Below are 21,977 nucleotides of genomic sequence, written 5' to 3' on the forward strand. Positions count from 1 at the left end.
CGGACGGGTGCTGCACAGCTGGATAGCAGCAGTGGTGGCCTCTAGGAAGAAGGAATTGAGAAAGCATAACTGGATATACTGGTTGCTTTAATACCGATAATTAGGTACACATGAATGCCTCACCGTGCACTGATATATTACATTACCAAATTACCATATTCTTATATTAATTTGATGTGACTGTTCGCCTTAATTTGCCTGCAAAGTTATATGATACTATTAGGGCCCAGAACTATTTTATTTAGTGATGTCCATCTGCACACTTTCCTGCATCTTGTAGTAAATTGAATATTGACAAACAGAAGTGTTATTTCCAGAAACAGTGAATTCTGCAGATTGTCTGTGTATCTTTTATCTGCACCTCACGGATTCCTTACATTCCTCTCGAGAGAAGATCCTGCCTCCTACTCATTAGTGTTATTTCAGTAACTGTTTCTATCACGTGTTCATGTTTCATTGACTTGTATTAGGCGAAAAGTGTATAAAAATACATGGGTAGCATTAGCATTATATACTCCAACTTGCTTTAGGGTGGATGTTCTCGTCCATTGCAAAGACAATTGTCACTTGTTAGTTTGCTTGGCCTTTTGCTATTTTTGCATTAAATTTATGATAGATTGGTTGGCCTCCAGGTGTGTTGTGTTTTATTTTACATATAATAAGAGATGACTAGGAATAGGACAGTCCAGTATACACATTCTTCATATAAATCAACTCACTGTATACTGTTCTGGAGGTTCAGTCCCACAGACATTATCTCTAACTGAACGCAGGCACCCTAGGAAGCATGTGCTTTTCAAACCAGTGGCCCTCTGATGCGGTGTCCTTGCTATTGGACAAATTTTAGGAGGGTTACCGTATCTAGTGCACTCTGTTAGGCAGTGCTCACCTGTGGTAGTAAGATGTTAATAGGCACCTTTTCACCTATGCACGGTGCAGGGCTTTGAGTTACAGAGCTCCTCACGCTGTGGAGAAGATTAGTATAAAGGTAAAACAGTATCCCAAAAGGTATAAGTGTGAAGGCAATTTACATTGTATGCAACAAGCATTACATGGATCAGAGAAAGGAGACACCTATTCAAATAGTTTTCGAAAAGTACATTTTTTTAGTTTTGATATTCAAGAAGAATTTTTTTTTCAAGTATACTCAGTTATATACAGCACATAATCAAATACTTGGGGTGACAACCCGAAGAGAACTTGGTGCACAGTATATACAAGTGAGGTGTGGCAACTCAAGTGAAAGCGTGAGCAGCGACGAACGGCGCAAAGTAAGCAAAGTGATCTATTTACAGTGAATAGCCCAAACAGTGACATAAAATCAGTGACTATCTATGATACAGATTGTAATTTCAATTGGGGTCACAACAGCATGCGCCTATAATTTGTGCTGGGAGGTCGACAACGTTTCGGTCCTTAACCAATGCGGACCATCTTCAGGACGGGGTTGTCTCGTTACAGGCGCTGTGGGGTGAGAAACAATGAGTTTAAGCACCCGGGAAAATAAATGACATATGGGTAATGGGGAATGGGGAGGGAACTAGGAGGACAAGCCGGGGGAAGGGAAAGGAATATAACTACAGTGGTTGGAGCAGACTGGGTAACGGACGGGCAGAGGCGGGGGAGGATAGGAAGAGAGGGGGGTGGGTGGGAAAGGGAAGAGGAAGGAAGGCATAGGGCGACGTTAGTAAAGTTGGTCGTTAAATGCCCTCAAATCGCCTGAGAAAGTATATAGGACAGGTTGCGGTCCGAAAATGTGCTCTGGCAAAAATACTAGTCGTGGTATATTACCATAGAGATTTAAGCGAGAAGTGACTCATCTGCGGGAGTGGGGGAAGTGGGAAAGACCAGAATTGGTCTTACCTGAAAGCAAGAGGGTCTCAGCCGAGATCCGAGGGATCCGGCAAGTTGCGTATGACCGCCCAGGGGCAGCAATCAGAGGAAAAGGGGGTGAATGTACCGAACCGGAATGAGGTCGGGCCACGCCAATACTGATGTATTGAAGGTTACCTTAAACAATTGCCCAGTAGGTCAGGGCGTCACAAAGTAATCAATGCAGAATTGAATATCTGCGGTAAGGGACCTGTAAAAAGCACAGTTCAATAAGGACCAGTCTGGGGTAAACTTGGGGGGGGGGATGACGGAACTGCGAATCATCACTACCTGAATAATGTGTCCCGGTTTAGCGTATCACAGGGACCGTGGCAAAGTTGAAAGGGTCCGCAGCAAGGGACCTGCAATAAAAGGGAATCATGAAATCCATTCTATTGTATATGCCAAGAAGGAAATGAAGATGCAGCGTCAGGGATTACCTGTTAGCTATGTGGGGTCCCAAAGAAAGCGTTGTGGAATGATCACGAGGGTGAATTCAAATGGCGGCCAGGGACCTGAAATTAAGGCAGATAGTGAGCGCCGCTCTAACAAATAAATTGTGAGAATGGGGCAAATAAACGTGCTCCGCAGATACCTGTTTAGTTGTAAGGAAGCGCGGGCACAGTCAGTGTAGTCAGGCACGCCAGCCGAGGGTCCGGGAGCCTGCTTGTAGCGCGTGAAAAAAAATTGGCAAGGAACCAAAAATATCACTGGTACAGACTAAATATTTTTCAGAAAGATGTCTGCCAAGAGGGACCCAGTTAAAGCATACCATACAGAGTTGTCTGCCAAGTTCACTATTATAGACACTAAGAACTGGATCGATTAATATTGGGATAATAAATGTAAAGAGTAGGGACCACTTAGATGTATAGGGGTCTGGGAGGTCTCACTGTAAGGACAACCTACAAGCACAGATGTGGAACGTTATCAGTATATAAGTATATATCCAAAAGGAAGGGATAGCTAAAGGCTGATGGTACTGTTCCATTCGTCGAGGGTGTTCAAACCAGAGGTAACATCAGCCTTTAGCTTTCCCTTCCTTTTGGATATATACTTATATGCTTTAACTGGGTCCCTCTTGGCAGACATCTTTCTGAAAAATATTTAGTCTGTACCAGTGATATTATTGGTTCCTTGCCAAATTGTTTTGTTTCTTTTCATATAAAGAAATGTTGAGCTGACAAGAGTGTCAGTTGTAAACTTACTTTGAAAATACCCTGGGTGTTATAGGGTTAACCTTCGGAGCACTCGCACTGGGTTCCCGACCCCGCCCCCTCCCCTCTGACCTCATGACACATCCCCCAGTTCACTTCCGCATTTCCCTAGCGCTTTTGGCGATTCACGCGCTACGAGCAGGCTCCCGGACCCTCGACCGGCGTGCCCGACTACACTGACTGTGCCCGCGCTTCCTTACAACTAAACAGGTATCTGTGGAGCACGTTTATTTGCCCCATTCTCACAATTTATTTGTTAGAGCGGCGCTCGCTATCTGCCTTAATTTCAGGTCCCTGGCCGCCATTTGAATTCACCCTCGTGATCGTTCCACAACGCTTTCTTTGGGACCCCACATAGCTAACAGGTAATCCCTGACGCTGCATCTTCATTTCCTTCTTGGCATATGCAATAGAATGGATCTCATGATTCCCTTTTATTGCAAGCCCCTTGCTGCGGACCCTTTCAACTTTGCCACGATCCCTGTGATACGCTAAACCGGGACACATTATTCAGGTAGTGATGATTCGCAGTTCCGTCATCCCCCTCCCCCCCCCTAAGTTTACCCCAGACTGGTCCTTATTAAACTGTGCTTTTTACAGGTCCCTTACCGCAGATATTCACCAGATGTTTTGCTTGTGTGTGTAAAATAGGAACTTTGACGGTTATGGGTGGCATACGGGACGCTCTGTGTGTGGGCTTGTTTAGTTTTACACAATAGCCCACGTCTAAGTATACCCCAGGTGTATATTAGTATCAAAGTGTGATTTTTGTTTATAGTAGAGCAGCAATAAGGTGCATAGTTTCGGCTACCAAATAAAACGTATTGAAGGGTACAGCGTTCATACTGATGAAGGGTCAAACACCCCCTTGCTGTGCTTTGAAAAACGCTCCTTTTCGGGTGGAAGGAATTACCCATAAACATGCGGGCGCATTGCTTGTAGCTGAATGGCGTTTGGCAGGTCTTGTGATTTTCATTCTGTTCCAAATATGCATTTTATATATTTGTTTAATTGTATTGCATCTATTGTAAAATCCAACAACTCTTTCAAGTCAGTCAGAATCTGTCTGGGGTGATTTTAATGCTAAGCTAACTTACTAATGGTCAAGTGAATATTCACATAGCAGCAGACAAACATGCAATGGGGTAGAGAGCTAATGGACCATTTGAACACCCTTAACTTAATTAATGTTATGGAAATTGATGCAACTACAAAAGATAATGCCCCCCCCGAACCGACATTCAGAGGGAGGGGCTGCTCATCTACAATTGATAATGTTTTTTATCTCCCCCGCTTGAGAAGCAGGCTTGCTTAAAGCCGAAATTATGGCCACAATCTTTGGGGACCATAACCCAATACAAATAACGTTACGGATGTCTCCAGTTCCAACGCCTCAGACAGAATGTGGTGCTAGGGACCGATCACCATCTACAGATAACCTCAGAATGGGCTGGCGAGGCATTAATATTACAGAACGATTCAGTTCTATGGTTAGGGGAAACATGAATCTTATTAACATCTGCTTAGAGGCCCTGTTCCACACCCAGTGGCTATCAGCGCCTTTACCGAACTCAGTGGACCATTAAATCCTTGCTGTCTAAACCCATTTGTACAGTACTGCGTGAACCTAGATGGTTCAATCAGGAGTGCTCAATTGTCAACAGGAAGCTCCGCAAGGCCCTATCTCAAAGCCCTAGGTGTAATGGGATGCGCTCATTAATGCCACCAGCTTAAATAATGGGAATATATTTTGGACTACCGCTAAAGATCAATTGGACAACCGTTCCCTCCCATCAGATGCAACATAATGAGCGCCACCTGGGAAAGTCACTTTTCCACTATTTACCAAGAGCCTGCTTTTTAATCCGACCCTTTTATTAACAGGGTGCCACCTGGAATCCCATTATCAATAAACAAGGTTGAGGAGGCTATACGTCAGAGTGCGGGCAATAAAACTCCAGGCCCTGATGGGTTGGCCATTGATCTTATTAAATATAAACCAGATTTTTGGGCCCCACTGTTGTTAAATATTTTTCATATTCTAACCAATGCCCCACTGTCTAAGACATGGTCTACTAGCACGATCGTTCCCATTTTTAAAAACGGCGATTGCACACAACCTTGTTGCTGTAGACCGATCTCCCTCATAGATAACACCCTTAAAATTTTAGGCAGAGTTTTATACACAAACATTTTAACCTGGACAGAGGACAATCAGTTTTAGAACAATGCCAACTACGTTTCAGGGGTAAAGTTGGCACAAACGAGCAAAGTCTTAATCTTAATTTGATCATAGGGAAGTACACTTTTGCACAGCACTTGCCACTTTACTTAGCTTTCTTTTATGGACCTGTCCTCAGCTTTCGATTTTGTCAATAGGTCCCGTCTATGGTCCATCCTTTTAGAATATGGACTGGATGAGGCCCTTGTTCATTATTTAGCCTATCTCCATACGGACCTGAAAGCGAGGTCAGGATTGGTGTTGGGGGAGAAGTTTCCAATTACATCAGTGTAGATAGAGAAGTCAGACAGGGGTGTGTTCTGGACCCTTTTCTATTTATCATATATATAAACAATTTACTGATCACACTAACTAATGATGTTCCCAGAATTCAAGGCAAACCTCTCCCAGTGCTTTTATACACAGATGATGCAGTTTTAATTGGTCGCACACCAAATGCACTACGCACTTTAGTTAGAGGTTTCACAGATTTTATGTCCCGCCTAGATTTATGCACAAATGTTAAGAAATCTTTTATAATGCCTTGTGGGCCAAGGAAATGTCTGTTAATATTTTATCTCTGTGGGCGACCAAAAATTAACTTGCACTGCTACTTCCCCTTATCTGGGAATGGTCTTCGCTGCGAACGGCACCTGGTGTGAACACTTGGCATATTGTAAAAGTAAGTTCTCGAGGGCTTTTAACTCAATCCTCGGTCTCCTCCGCCCTAGAAAATCTGGAACAATTCCAGCCTTTTTAAAGATTTTTAAGATCCTGTGTGTACCAATAGCTACCTATGAGGCAGAGGAATGGAGTGTTGCCAACTGCTCTTGCGTCCAATCAGAGGAAAGTAGATTTTGTAGAAAACTCTTGGGCGCTCCAATCTCCACCCCTCTGTACATATGTCACGGCAAACTGAAATTAGGATACATTGAAGACATCATAGGGCCCGCCCTGTACTATTTTGGCTAGCCATAATGGAGAATCCCGAGGCTTCTCTCACAAGGGACATAATAGATGATAGTCTTCGCTGTGAGAAAGGGATGGATATTCCATGGCTTCCTGGGGTAGTTAACGGTCTGGAAAGCGTTAACCTTGGTAGACTGTTTGCCAACTCAAACATAGCTGTAACAATGGACAAAAACGTTTTAAAGACAGCATTGTACGCACTTTATAGCGCGGATAAACTAGAAAGGGAATTGAATATAAAAACGGTCGCAAAATTTATATCCATTGAGCACCCTGAGCACTGTCTACCAAGTTATATTACACTACCCATGTCCCAATGGGAGAGAGGCTCCTATTCCGTCTAAGAGCTGGGACCGTAAGATATTTGCTTTGTTTTCCCCATGGGTATAACGCAAAACGTGACTCCCTGCCATGTCCATGTGATGATCACAGCGGTCAAACACTTTTACACTTTTTAGTCTTTAGTAAATACTATATGAAAGTTGCACAATGGTTGCTAATTCCGTATTTTAAAATATTGTCACCTATTGATTTAACAGACGCTCTTGACTGCAAATTTAAATTGGACAATGCTGCATCGATCTTGCGCATTGGCACCTTTTGGAGAGTAGCTACGGGTGCACGGAAATCTATGTGCGATCTGTGAAGTCATTCGTATAGTAATATTCACTATATGCACTTTACCTAGGTTTACTGTATTTTGCCACATTATGGATTGGATATTGCTATCTATTTATTTTTCTATTTTTTTTTATCCTGTACATGTGTTACTTTTACTGGTCGATCTTCTCATGACAGACTTTTGAGGCGAAACAAATATCCCCGTTTGCTGAGGCCTTGAAAAGAGCAACCCAACTCCAGCAGTGAGGGCCAAGGAGCATTGTTGATACAAAATAATCATCGATCGATGCAGACACAACAACAACAACAAACAACAGATGAATCCCGGGCAGCAGGTTCGAGACCCTCCAGCACCAGACAGTCTTTGTATCTCTTGGCCTCACCTGGGGTGTAACGTGGGTGCTGAGGGCCCTGCTGGGGTCGGGTTGAGCTTTCTGAACTATGAGCGCGGGTTAGAGAGGACCATAGATGGACAACTGCGCATGCGCTGAGGACAGACACTGCCTCCCACCGAGGAACGCGAGGTCAGGAAGGCCTTGAATTCCAGTGTCCGCGCGGGGACACAATGAATGAGATATAACTGCCTCCCGCCGCGGAGCACGTGGCGCCTCGCGCCACAGCACAGGGTGAGATGTATTTAAATGCAAAGCTCCTCGGTAGACTTCTCTGGGAGAGGTGTCTTTCCTCTGCGCAAGCGTATGAGCGGGAAGTGTCTCTCTGCGCAGGCGCAGTGAGGCTGCGCGCCCTCTGTCCAGGGCGGTTTACAGTCTGTACCCCGTGCAAGGGCCTAACTCGGCGATAGGACGTGTGTCTTTGCTCCGCACATGCGCAGCCGTGACGCGCGGTACTGCGCGTGCGCAGCAGTGAGACCCCATGTTTTGTTTTGTTTTGTTGAGCTCGCGCGTCACTCGGAGGGGGAATAACACACCGGGACACACTCCCACACAGGCATCCGGGCCCCCGGTGCCCCCTCCCCTAGGCCCTGCAGCCCCCACTGAGCGGGGCTCGAGCAGAGGTGAGGGGGGCCTCTGACCCCGGGGTGACGCACGAGCGCGGGGGCATCTTCAGGACACTGAGAGGCAACACTCAGGGCAGGGGCTGCAGGGCTTTCCAGACTCTGAACTGTTTCATACATGTGTGACTTAAGAAAAGAAAGTGCATTCAAATCAATAGTTCCACCATCTTTATAAAATAATGTATATATGCCAGCATAGAACAACTGTATGTAGCGTTGTCCTACTTTGCTTTCCCGTGTGTCTGTGTGTGTGTCTGTGTGTGTGTCTGTGTGTGTGTCTGTGTGTCTCTGTGTGTCTGTGTGTGTGTGTGTGTCTGTGTCTGTCTGTGTGTCTCTGTTGGTCTTTGTGTGTCTGTCTCCCATTCCCTGTAGGGAGAGTTTGTAGCTCCCCATTGTAGAAGCGTCGGTCAAGAAGGAGCTCACTGCATTGAATCATTTCTTGGTATGCACTTTTTATTATTATTACAGGAAATCACAATGATTGATTGTCTCTTTTGTATTCTTCTTTCCCACAGGGTCTTCCACTTCATTCCCTTAGGTGAGCCTCGGCCGCGGTCGTCTCTCAGACAGAAGGTAAAGACTCAGGTAAGTGTTTTTGCTTTATGATTTAATCAAAGGAGGATGTGAAGGATAAATAATAGCTATGCGTATATGTGAAGGGAGGGGGTTGGAGCAACCAAAACAAGAAGAGTAGCCGATGATTTCTGCTCTTGTCTTTGTTTCCATCTCACTTATTTCCTTTTCCCTGGGTCCCTTTCACCCCTCGGCCTCCCCTCCCATCCCTCTCTGACTCAGCCCCTTTCCAAAAGCCCCATAGACGCCCACTCACCTGTAAGAGCCACGTCACTCCGGGGCCGTGGCGTGGTGACTCCACGTCCTTCAGTGAGGTCTGGTCTCCTTCTGTTTCGACTTTCCCTCCTCGCCAACAAGCTGTGACCTCCCCAAGGCTCCAGTTCTCCCTCTCGGATGGCTGTTCGATGTTCTGTTTCTTCCGGTCTTCCCTACTGGTTTCTCCGCCTTAGGTTATGGCTCACTTGAGCTTGTGGAATGCCTTTCTGGCGGCTTGGGGAGGATTTACCAAGTCTTAGTTCCTTTTCTCTTTCTTCAGTAGCTCGGTTAGTGGTGCTGCTATTTCAGAATAATTGGGTTTAAACCGGCGGTAGTAGCCTTGTAAGCCCAAAAAGGATCTAATGCCTTTTTTGGTGGTAGGGAAGGGGGTGTCTAAGACTGCTCTCAATTTCTCTTGTTGCAGAGCGATAACCCCATCTCCCAATAATTAGCCCAAATATTTGACTTTGGTGAAGGTTATCCTGGACTTTTTGGAGTTCACGTGGAGCCCTGCAGTCCTAAGTGCTTGGAATATCTTCCCACAATGGACGAGATGTAGTTCCCAGTTAGGGCTAAATATTATGATATCGTCTATGAAGGCTAAGGAGTACTCTTGATGTTGGGAACAAACTTTGTTCATAAGTCTTTGGAACGTTGCTGGTGCTCTGTGTAACCCAAAAGGCAGTGCAGTAACTCGTATAGCCCATTAGAGGTACTAAAGGTGTTTTTTTCTTGGTCTTCCTGTTTAAGTGGTACCTGCTAATAGTCTTTTGTAAGGTCGAATGTGGTTATATATTGGGCTAAGCCTAATTTCTCGATTCATCGACTCTTGGTAATGGGTATGAGTGAAATTTCGAGATGGCATTGACTGCTCAGACGTTTATACAAAAACGGATGGAACCATCAGGTTTCAGAACTATGACAATGGGGGAGACCAGTTACTGCTGGAAGGTTTTATGACCCCTAGTTGTAACATGCTCTGTATTTCGGCAGGAACTGCGTCCCGCCTAACGCCTGGTATTCTGTAGGGGCGTTGTTTTATTACTTTATTTGGTGTGGTAACAATGGCATGCTCGAGTATTGTTGATTTTCCCAGGAGGTCCGAAAAGATGGTGGAGAAGGACTCTAAGAGGGGCTGAAGAGACCCTTTTTGTTCCTCTGTTAGATGTTCGTTTATGGGCAATTTATTCAATGTTGAAGGAATGGGTTTTGAGTCAGACAAAACGTAATGGGTGTCTTTTGGGAGGGGTCCCAACCATTTCTTTAGTAGATTTATGTGGTATATCTGGGTTTTGGTTGAGGAAAGGTGTAACCGGTAAGTAGTGAGGCCTATCCTTTCAGCGCCTTCATATGGTCCCTTCCTTTCTGCCCGTTTTTGGCGTATTGAGGAAGGTAGGAATAGGAGCACCCAGTCATGGACCTGTAACTGTTGTCACCTCTTTCCCTTATTGTAAGCCATCTGCTGGCTTCTTTGAATTTTTTCTAGGTTTTTGGGAGCAAAATCTCGCAATTTCTGTATGCGGTTTCTTAGGCTTTGGCTGTATTCTAGATGGTGTTGTGTCTCTTCTTGTTTCTCTTGTTCCCACGCTCCTCTTGTCATTTCTAGCAAGGTTTGTGGCTGTCTCCCGTAAAGAGGTTCAAAGGGAGAACAACCCAAGCTTCTCTGAACGTGGCTTCAAATAACAAAGAGGGCGAGTGGCAACAACATGTCCCATTCTTTCCCTTCGGTAGTTAGCATTTTCTTCATGGTTAGCTTGAAGGTGGCGTTATATCGCATTCACAGACCATCTGTCTGAGGGTAATAAGCCGATGTTTTTATTTGGGTAATTTTTAAGGTTTTACAGACTTGTTTCATTAAACGAGAAACAAAGGGGGTACCCTGGTCTGTCAAAATCTCTCTTGGAAATCCTACCCTCAAAAACAATTCTATTAACTTTTCACTGATGTTTTTTTCGTGCTTGGTGTTTGTAGGGGAAATGCTTCTGGGTATCGAGTTGCGTAATCGACAATAACCAGTATATCGATATATCATCTTTTTGATTTTGGGAGAGGACCCACTAAATCCATACTTATCCTCTTATAAGTAAAGCACTTGGTGTACAACATTAGGGTGAATACTATTTTATCATGTCCGTGCACCATCCATTGATTACACCCACCAACTATTAAAACGACGAATCCATGCCAGGACTGTCCAACATGCATGGAAATTAAGAGTGCCCTGACAATGTACGCGGTCTAAGAAAAACGCAAGTTAAATTGTCAAAGCAGACTTGATACTCTCGTCATAAGAAAAGTTAAGTTGCCAAAAAACATTAAACGAGGAAGGATTGCTTTTAATGCGACACGGCTCCATTGCGTATTATATTGCACTGGGTAAACCGGTCATTAGTAGGAATCTCGCTGGACACCAGCATGGTGAACAATGCCCTTCCAGGCTGCTCATTCCCCTGTGTGCTCGTCGTTCAGCACAGAGTCCACGTGGCCTTCACCTCTATCACACACACTCACAGCTCTTTCTGCACCGGGCATTCTGAATGTAACCAAAAGTTGATTTCACTCACTGCCATGATGAGCTCGAAGGGATGGTTGTACACCCGCGCCGGGGACTAGTACTTTAAAAGAACTAGTCCCCGTGGTGGGCCACCATGAACTCTAAGGCCGTGGCAGACAAAGTTAGGTAAATAGCAGGCCCACGGGTCACCGCCCTCTTTCTTTTGTTAACAAATCAAAGCTCCCCTTCTGTTCTAGGCCTCTCCCCAGCCTTTACACCTGCAGCGGCGGGCAGTGCTGTGTGTTTAACCACACGGCAGGGTCACAACTTTACGCAGGCTGGGCACACCTTGAGTGACCCACACCTTTCTGTTCCCTTCAAATATTTATTTTCACTTATCCATGCAGCTTTCCCACACGGTGTTTGTGCCTCGCCGTCTTTGGAATTCAGCTCCCGGTGGACCCGAGCTTTTAATTATTAATTAAGTGGGCGCTAGGTGCCTCTCTGGGAATATTCTGCTCGCCCTGCTCATTAGCTGAATCCTGATCCTAGCAGCAGGGGCGAGAGAAGCCCATGGGGTGGCAGGCAGGAAAGCACCGTCTACTGCCCTTCTACAGATATCAGTTGTCACATAATGCAGCTGTGACAGGTGAGCGCGGCATTCTATGCAGCTGGCCCAGTGCCTGGACTCTACCTGGGGGCCATGAAGGCTCGTAGGGGGCCTGGCCTGGACGATGCACGGGGAAGGTACAGACAAATGCAGTGTAAATACCTACAACCTGTCCACATTTCTGCATATCTTAAGACGTGTAAATGTCACACCCTCTACAACATTATTTTTCATGGATACAGAATTATCGCTTCAGATTCTTTATCCCTGCCTCCATGCTTGAGCCCCAGAGTGAATTACCATCTTTAGTAGCTACCGCGTGGAGGGTTTCCTCGAGGCCATTGTTGTTTAGTCACATTAAACGACTTAATTATGATGTAAGGCCTTCTAGATGTACTTCCAGACGCGGCCCGCATGACGGGCGGGTGGGGGGGGTGGAAATTGGGTCGTCACGGAGGGGGGAGGGGTTCATTTAATTAAAAAAAATATATTACATAAAACTTACCGTCCCGCTTCTGGATGGGTCCCGGCTCCCGCTCCCGCCATCCTGCGTTTTCTGTGCCTGCAGCTCTCGTCATCAGCAAAGGCAGCGTCCCTCCCCTCCAGGCTCCACCAATCACAAGTGGTGAGGCGCATTGGAGCACGCCCCACCCGGGCCATTTTCTCCATTGTAGGCCGCTGCACCAGCCTAATAGAGAAAAAGGAGAGAGTGGGCGGTCCTGCTCCAGGGCAGGGGGGAGTGGCTTGCCCACTGTTGTACGTACTGACTGTTTGGTCGGCCCTGGAGCCGATCAAACACTCAGCATGCACAACAGTGGGCAAGCCACTCCCCCCTGCCCTGGAGCAGGACTGCCCACCCCAAAAAGGCACTTCTGCTTTCTCGCCGTACAAGAAGGCAGAAACATAAAATGAAACTTAATACCATTATGTTTCTGCTTTCTCGCACGCCAAGAAAGCAGGGGGGGGCGACGCCCCCACTCCCCAATGGGGGAGGCAACACTGTCTGCATGGCACACATTCTTTATAGCAGTCACATTACCCATCTGGGATTATAAGTATATGGTGGGGGTCCAGAAAGTTGAAAATACATTTTTGCATACATTCTTATCAGTCCCCCAATTAACTTCAATTTTTGTTATCCATCAAGAATTGACACTTATCAGCCTTTATATCCTTCTTGGCCTCCTCAGGACAAGGGTGAGGAAACTTGTAGAGCAAAGTCCAGGTGCCCTGCATTCAGAACCCAGTTCATGACGAACAAGCAAATGTCCAGGAAATCTCACTTCATTACTTTCTTTTAATTCACATGCCACTAATGGAACGTCAATGAATTTCTTAATAACCTCTCCGAGCATATACGACGTTCCCCGCTCTCTGAGCTTTAACAAACGCGTATGGTCACCATTCTCTGTCCATTCTGCTAGGGGTAATGTATGTGTCAGACCTGGCTTAATCTAGACTCAACATTTAACCATCAGATTATTAGGGACTAAAGCTAGTAGTATCCCGTGGCGTTATTACGTTAAGCACAGCATGTTAAAATTGGGGCGCCCAGTTCTTTTTAATTCACCGGATATGATAAAAAAAGAGGACCTGACTTGGATTAAAACCCAATTCTTGAATTTCCAGTCGGTGGAGCGTGAGGAGCGGGAGCTACTGAAACCATCAGTAAAGGCTTATTTTTGGTTAAAAACCTCCCCTCGGACTGAACCTTACCTGAGAATTGTTACTAAACCCTTCCACCGTTTGCTTTTAACTAGGTTCTGTTTTAACCTAATTCACTTCTTTTTAGGTAATTCCCAAGGATGGAGTAGGCAAGAAGATTTGAGTCCGTGTACCTGTGACAAATTCTCACCACAGGATACTATGCATTTTATAATGTTTTGCGACCATTATACTGTGATTCGCAGGAAGTTCTTAGTTCCTATTTTAAGAGAAAAAATGTTTTGTACAGGTTAAACCTGCTTTAATTTAACTCCAAATGTTGATTGATCCATGGGAGATATTTAATATTGCAAGCTTCTTAGTAGCAGCCGTTCGTCTCAGACAAAAAAGGTACCCTATGATAAATGCTACATAAGCATCAACTGTACACATATGATCATTGCTTTCCTTTTTGCTGCCTTGCTGCCTTTCTTGAAAATACCCCTAACGTGGTAGTCCTTTTATCTATATTCGTGCAATTGGCTATTGGGGTTTTTATATGCCTATGAAATTGATTTTGTAACATTGATTCTTTTTTTTTCTGGTCACATGTGATTTGGATTTTAAATGTTTTTATTCTGAAATAGCGAATTTTACCGAATCGCTATTTTGGAATCTCAAAATGCAATTTATTTAGGAATTGCAAATTATTTTGCGATTCCTTAACATTACCTAATAGCGATTCTGTAAATAGCGAATCGCTATTAGGTAATATGACTTCATTCATTCCTATAGCCCTAAAAACCCATAGGAATGAAGGGTTTTGCATTTGCTAATTTGCAATTACCAAATTGGTAATCGCAATCAGCGAATGCAAAGCCAAGGGTGCCTAGGGGCCTAAGCCTCCCCCCCCCCGAATTACTACCCCCAAAAGAGAAGTGTGTACTTGTAAAGCACCCACATGCCGCTACATGGCACTTTGAACAATGCATTTTTGTACATTTTTCACAGTTTGCACATGGTTACCATCAACTTGAAGTTGATGGTAATTAGCCTTTCCTAAATGCACAGTTCGCATTTAGGAAAGGCTTCTTTCATTTGCAAAAGGGATTCGCAAATTGCGATTACCTAAATTGGGACCACTGCCTTCTCTTAAAAAATATTTTCGCACCCATTCACAAATGGGAAAGTGTCCCCTCGGGACCCCTTCCCGTTTGTGAATGTTGTAAACTGCGAGTGTAAACAATGGTATTAGGAAGTGACGCTCTTGGCACGCCCCTTCCTAATAGCGAGTGTGTGACTCGCAAAATAGCGTTGGTACATACCACTACCAGTTTTTGAAGTCGCAAAAGGGTTGAAAAATTATGGTACATCTGGCCCTAGATGTGTATTTCGACTGTCAGACTCCGCCTTTCATGACTCTTCCTCTTGTGAGTCCAACTCCTTGTAACTACACCCCTGTTCTGCTGCCTGTCCTTGCCCCCCAACTATGGGCTTCCAGAGTGCAGTGGCGGCTGGTGAAGTTTGAGAGTGGTGAGGTTGGCCTTGAGGGGGCGGGGGGATGCTGTGGGGGTTGGCGGCGGGATGTCATTTTTTTCAGGAGATTAGTCGCCATTTCCAGTGCAAATCTTATTAACTGGAAATGGGATAAAAAGCTGCATTTTTCAGACTAATTTTAACAGCAGTTAAACTAAAGTGCGAATATGTACATTTTTATAAGGATCAGAGAGATTGTATGGGGTGTGAAATCACTCCGTTATCAAAGAGGAGTCAGTAAATGTAGTTCCAGCTATTTAGCATCTATAGTTTTGTCTAAAACAACAGACTGTGTTTCCGTTTTATATCCTCTTTTCTTGTAAGGTAGAAGGTGTTGAAGAGATAGACCTACGGGTTCTGACCTCTGAGGCATCACTTAAGTCACGTGCAGAGCAGTCGTGGTCATCAGGTTTGTCTGTGGTCAGGAGAAAAGATTCAACTCCCTCCATGCCTTTGTCATGGGGTATAGATATATATAGTCCTGGATGGTTTCTAAGATGTTTAAAAAGTCAGTGGTCTCTCTGATGTATGTACTCATGGATTGTACCAAGGGCTGTAAATGTTTGTCCAGATTCTTCCAATCGGTTCATGTAATGAATTGATGGTAGAGACAATCGGTCTAAACGGAGGTATGGTTGCATGTTTGTGAATCTTAGGTATCATGTAAATGTAGGGTATTGCAAGATTGGATTTGGTGAGGTAGTTTCTGTCTTCGTTGCTGATGGTACCCTTTTCGATGGCAACATTGAGAATGGTTTGTAAACTTTAGTCCTGAGGGCCTCAGGACACAACAGAACCTCATTGCCCCATCAGCAATGCGCCACAAGGCGCGTTTGCAAAGTGGTGTAAACAAAGGTGTGGCCTCGTACCACCTTTCAGCAATCCCACTGTGTGGTGCTTGCTGGAGGTACCTGGTGGGCTAGTTGGCCCTTAAGGACCCATAAGATGCGAGGGGACTTCATCCCCAACCCAAAACACGCCAGAAGGTGTGTTTTCAAGTGGTGCAGGGAGGGGGCGGGGCTTCCGGCGAGATCCAGGTTAGGTTTTCTTTTTCGTTTTTTAGGAGGGGGCTGTGTGGCCCGCCTTCTCTTAACAATTTTTGGGCCCTGGGGATCTCATCTCCCAGGGCCTGAGCATTTAAAAAAAATAGGAAGGGGGCCTGGCCTTGTTTTATTTATTTTTTTGCAGGGAGGGGGTCCCCTAGGTCACTTGTGACCCCGGGGACCCAATCCCCCAGGACCTGGCCTTGTGTAAAAAAAAAATTGCCGGGAGGGGGCAGCGTGGCCTCACTCCCCTGGGCCACCTCTAGTCCCGGAACCACATCCCCCAGGGCTGCCCTTCCATTTAAAAAAAATCTAAACTAAAGAAGAGGGGGCTTTGTGCCCCCCTCCCATGCAATTTCTGGCCTCAGGGACCCCATCCCCAGGGGCTGACCCTTAATTTGGAGGGAGCCCCAATGCCCCACGGTCCCTGCCGGCTCCTTGCCTCCTGCGGGAGCCATAATTGCTTTTGGGCAAGGGGAGCTGCTAACATGCAGCTCCCTTTGCCCAAAAGCAATTCTGCTTTGCTTCTTGGAAGCGAGAGCAAGTTTCCTGCTCTCGCTTCCAAGAAGCAAAGTAGAGTTTGCTATGGCATAGCGGGAGACATTGCAGATGGCTCTAGGGGGTGATGGTCCCCAGGCCATCAAGGGCTCTAGAATGGGGGCTGCGCGGCCCCCCTCCCAACGAGTACAAAGCCCCTTGGAGGTGGTGGTCCCCGGGGCCCAGGGTGTCATGAATTCACCCACCTGTACTCCGGTTTGTTCCTTCCTTGATGCTGCTATTACCAAACTCCCTCTGAACTCCACCAGAGAGGCAAGGATAAGATTCACTTGCCGCCCTGATCGAACCCCGGGGGAGGGAGGGGAATAGGGACGAGAGAAAAGAGAAGACACACTGGATTCTTGTAGACCGACTTGACAATTCAGTGGTGTAGAATGTCTCTCGAGAAAGGCAAATTGTTACTGGGCTTCAGTTTTCACCTCGTGTATAATCTGATAAATGTACCCGATTAATCTGAACATCCTAAATCACTTCTTTAGGTCAAACATCTGCTTTGGAACTCTTAATTGGGTATACCTGAATTACCCTTGACCATTTCTCAAAAGGATTCTTGAAACTAAAAGAAAGAATAAACAAAAAAAACACTACAGGTGCACTAATAATCTGTGATTGCTCAAATTATCACAAGAGTTACTGATTTCCTTTACAATATTTGCTCCGTAATTTCACATTAAATATACATAAATGATAATAGCAATCAAGCTCTCTGTTCCCTTTCAGTCTTCTAATCAGACTCAAGGTATTTACACAAATGTCCGTTTTACTTTAACGTTCTTCACTTACTCAATGTCCATAAAGTCCTTGGATTGTTTCAGAAAGAGTTTCAAAACGTTCTCTTGATTTATAGAAGGTCAAGAGGTCTCTGCCACAGTTCTGATAAAGTTTAAATTCTTACTGGTATGTGTTCAAGCATGCTAACGCTTTACCATTCAGAGCGAGGTGTTGCTGGGCAACCCTTTGTTGAATCTCTTTTCTTTTCTCTTTTGCAGGAAATCGGAAACCATGCTGGGAGAGGATTTGGACCCGGAAATTCAGAAACAGGAAGGAACGTCTGAAATGTGCTCCGAACAGCAAGAACACAGCCTAAGACACTGAGTGAAGACAGGGAAGGAAGCAGGGTGGAGCGCTGAAAAGCTTCAGATGATCTGCCACCCAGGTCCGGAGTCAGGTGAGTGTTTAGGCACGAAGCGAAGCATCGGAAACCAAGTAGGTGGAGTTTAAATAGCTTTGGGTCTCAGGTTTTCTCACGTGTGCATGTGAAGGTGATTTGGTCCTTAGATCTTTCCCAGGTAATTCACGTGTACATGCCAAGACCGTATGTGACAGGGTTTTTCCGGATGCAAGGCATGGAAAGATCTGACCAATCTTGGAGTATGTGCATGTGTTTCTGGTTCCCAGGATTTTCTGACACATTATAACCCTTCCAGTCAATTAAATACTGTAATCGACCATGTATACGTTTTGCATCTATAATGCGATTTACTTCATATGCAATATTGTCTCCAACTACAACAGGTGGAGGAGGGTTGTCTTTTCGTGTGGAGGGATCATGTGGTTTGAGCAAAGATACATGAAAAACTAGGTGGATGGCATATTCAGAGGGCAAAGTTAATCTCATTGAAACTGGATTCAAAATGTTATTTATGGGAAAGGGGCCAATTAACCTAGGTTTTAGTTTCTTGGGGCCTTCAATCTTGATATTTCTGGATGATAACCAGACGAGAGCCCCTACTTTATAGGGTGGTGCTGATGTTTTGTGTTTATCGACTGATAAACAGACCACCAATCTGCATTGGTTCCACGTGTGTGTTCTTTTCTTCTGTTTCTTTTTTCTCAACTCTAAAATGCCAAGTTCTTAAATTACTTCTGGGTCTTTCACTATTTTGCTCTCCCAATCTGTGATCTAACTTAACCACTAGATCTAAAAATTCTGCGTAGTCCTCAGGCAAATTAACAATGTGTGCCAAAGAATCTTTTAATTCATCTCTAAGGCCCGATAGAATAAAGATATTCTTTTCTCCTCCGGCCAGTGTGTTTCTGATAACAATCTGTTGAAATTTGTTACATAGGTTAAAGATCCTTGGACCCCTGGCGTAGATTTAAAAGCTTGTTATCGGATGCTTGAATAAAAACATGTTTGGCAAGTAAACTGGACATAGCTGTTTTAAAAGCAGCTAGATTGTGCAATAAAGTATTATTTGTGTCAACCAAAGGCATAGCCCAGGTGGGCGATACGCCTCCTAAATAAGAGATGATGAAAGCTATCTTGGAGGTGTCGGTGGAAAAAACCTGCGGTATACATAAAAAGTGTAACTGGCATTGGCTCATAAAAGTAGTAAAATGACTACTACCACCAGTAAATCGTTCCGGGTTTGCCAAGGGAACTGGGATTGGAGTTACCACGGTGACTTGCAGGTTCTGATCATTGTTAGGGCCTTATGTACTAGGGGAAACAAGCATTTGCAATGCAATAGGGCTCGCATTAGTAAAGTTAGAGGTATTAGTATTGTAAATGACACATTTTTTATTTATGTTTTTGTTTTGAAAATAGCGAAATTAATAACTTTGTCATTTACAATGCCAATAGTGTTAACTTTTGCAAACAGACACCTATAGCATTTGTAATGCAATATGTGTTGTATTTACATGACTTAGATGTATTAATATTAACCTCTTCAGTGCTGCGCAAATTTCGCTGCAGTGCTGAAGGGTCATAAATCACATTGACTCATGACGGAAATGTTTTGTCATCAGCACCGGAGCACCGACGCTGATGACGGAACCGTTCCGTCATGAGCATGGAAGGGGTTAATATTAAAAATAACAGGTGGAGGAATGGAAGGGAATGAATTGCTAGAAGAAAGGGCCGACAGGAGGAGAGAAGAAAAATTCAAGAGATGTAAAAGAATGAACCGAAAAGGAAGAAATGGAAGCGAGAGCTAGAAGAGAAGGAATTAAAGAGGAGTAGAGGGGACGGGAGGAATTAAAGGGGAGGGGAGGAGTGCGTGTGCACTGGCTAAACTGTCTACTTTTTAATCCAAATTCTAGACCTGGTTTCAGGGACAGACCAGTGTGTGTTCCTGGGCCTCACAGCAAGGTTTTTGTGAAAGCACAAGGAACGTTTAAGTGCAAACATCACATCAGTAGTTTGGAATGCACTGAGCAATTCCATTTGGAGATGGTAATTACAAACGCGACAGCCAAGTGTTTTAGCCACAGATGTAATGAAAGGGGAAAGGATGTACGCGTGGTATAGCGGCTAGAGGGCGACTTTGGAACCTTGCAACCTGGGTTGAAATCTCAGCTGCAACAATTGACTAATAAATGTGTGATTCTTGACAATTTACTACATTTCTTTGAGACAATGACTGTAAATATGCATACGGTTACGTCATTCTATATATGTCATATGTTATACAATTCTACTTTCAGAGGTGTAACGCCCCTTGATGTGCATGATCTAGTATTGTAACCAACCCCCCACCCACCACATTACACCATGCACGCCGCTGCTCCCAAGGATAGGTTCATGCTGCATTTTACCAATACACAGTGTGGATTTCAAGGGCGTGGCCAGGCACAATACGGTGTGACGTAGACACACAAGTCACACCTGTGGCTATTCACAGGACGCCGGTCGTTCCCCATCCGGGACTTGATTCACACAAATATAGGCATCGCAAAAAAGCTGGAGTAAAGGACATTCATTCCTTGTTGAAAATAATAAAGTTTGAAATGTTCAGCACATGTAAACAATTAAACGCAACGTGTGCTGAGCAAGATGTATGTCTGAAAGTATAGGATTTGTGTAAACTGCCATACGTACTTCTGTTGCTGTTTGAGTATTGAACATACCCAGGCCCAAGGGGGTTATCGGATCGCGCTGTTCTATTCAAGTTTGTGTATTGGCAACATGTGCAAATCTAGTCAACTCATGTAAAGAAGTGAACGACTGACATCTGTACATATTTCTTGTGAATACTCCGAACTGCCAGGCGTCTGGGAGCTTAGAAACAGATTGAGCGCAGCATTAAGCGCTAGATTAAAATGAATTCACGGAACACAGGAGAAAAATGCAAACAAGTTAGTGTAGGTGAAATGGACGTGGCCACTCTGCCCTCATTACTCAGTGTCATGGCCACACAGAGACCAATTACTGCAGCCCTTAAACAGCGTCAGCAAGGAGAGAAAAAAAATGTGTTTTGCTAATGCTCAGCATCAGGAAACAAGGATAATACTGCAATAAATGGTAAACATTCCAACAACAAGAAAGAACGCACTATGAAGGCACTTCCATAGTCAGGTGAAGGCACCTCCACGGGCAGGGGGTTGTTCGGAGGGGGAAGGGGGGGGGGTGCCTACAGGAGAGAGACCTTGGTAGCATGCAGGGGCCTTTCATCATCTGGAGGTATTTTGTGTTGGGGGCAGGGAGGCGGGCACTGTGAGAACAGGGAGGGGGTCGGGCGAGGTCTGTTCCAAGAGGGGACAAAAAAAACAAGCAATGTCCTGAGCAAATGGTGGAGGCCTGAAACAGTGGAGTGGGAGAGGTGAGGGGGAGTCACAGGGAGATTAAGGGACAGAAGGCAAGCAGATAAAGCGACAGGGGCACGTGAAGTGCAGGCGGGGGTGGGGAGGGCAGAGCCTTTGAAGAGCCAGAGTCACGGCCATGAATAAGTGAAGTGAATAATTAGGGGAGGAGAACTGGCAGGCTGATAGGCAGAAGGCTCAGGCAAGCTCGTGCACGAGGAGCTTGTCACGTAATTCTATTTCTCGTGAGCTGTTAGGAATCCGGCTTGAAGAGAGCCAATCAGCTGCCTCAATAGAGCCTTTGGGGAAAGATGCAGATCAGCGACATAAGGGCTCACGACCCTGTTTTCTATTTCTGCGAAATAGAAAAGGGGCGAGCCCTAAAAACAGATGAGGGACCAAATTTACCGGGAGCAATGATAGGTTTGTTTTCTCCTGGTTGTGAGTCTCTCCAATTAGTAAATTCTCTTCGGGTTCTATCCAGCTCTTGTCTAAGGGCCTGGTTTTCCTACCTTAGTTCCTGCATTTCTTCGGTTAGCTTCCATACTAAAAGGGTTAACTGAGACAAATCCATGTTGTCCTGTAGTGTAGTTCCTATATTCCCAATAGGCTCTGCTCATTGGAATAATATATCCTATAGATTTAACGTAGGACTTAGGTCAACTAGGCCTCTATCGAATATACTAAACTTAATTGTGTGTGTGCCAGCGAACTCAGAGGTCACTAGAAACTTTCTCGAATACACAAGAAGGGATTAGTTTCTGACAACCGCATAAACATGACAACTTTGTTTCCCAAGAATAAGAATATATCTCTTAGAGT

At 44.9% G+C, this 21,977-nt stretch overlaps 1 protein-coding gene and 1 long non-coding RNA gene across 2 annotated transcripts in view; one reads left to right on the forward strand and one right to left on the reverse strand.

Annotated features, from left to right (window-relative positions):
• Positions 1–7,346, reverse strand: part of LOC144806023 (uncharacterized) — an 88,845-nt gene extending 81,499 nt beyond the window's left edge. The window contains exon 1 of the long non-coding RNA XR_013605653.1: positions 7,284–7,346. This is a non-coding gene — a long non-coding RNA (uncharacterized LOC144806023). The remainder of the gene's footprint in view (positions 1–7,283) is intronic.
• Positions 7,347–7,775: 429 nt separating this feature from the next.
• Positions 7,776–21,977, forward strand: part of LOC144806012 (uncharacterized) — a 41,687-nt gene continuing 27,485 nt past the window's right edge. Inside the window, exons 1-3 of the mRNA XM_078672470.1 lie at positions 7,776–7,915; positions 8,431–8,500; positions 17,618–17,796. The gene's annotated coding sequence lies outside the window, so the exon portion shown is untranslated. The remainder of the gene's footprint in view (positions 7,916–8,430; positions 8,501–17,617; positions 17,797–21,977) is intronic.

This window comes from Lissotriton helveticus (genome assembly GCF_964261635.1).
Source record: "Lissotriton helveticus chromosome 1_1 unlocalized genomic scaffold, aLisHel1.1 SUPER_1_unloc_4, whole genome shotgun sequence".
Classification (NCBI taxonomy): domain Eukaryota; kingdom Metazoa; phylum Chordata; class Amphibia; order Caudata; family Salamandridae; genus Lissotriton; species Lissotriton helveticus.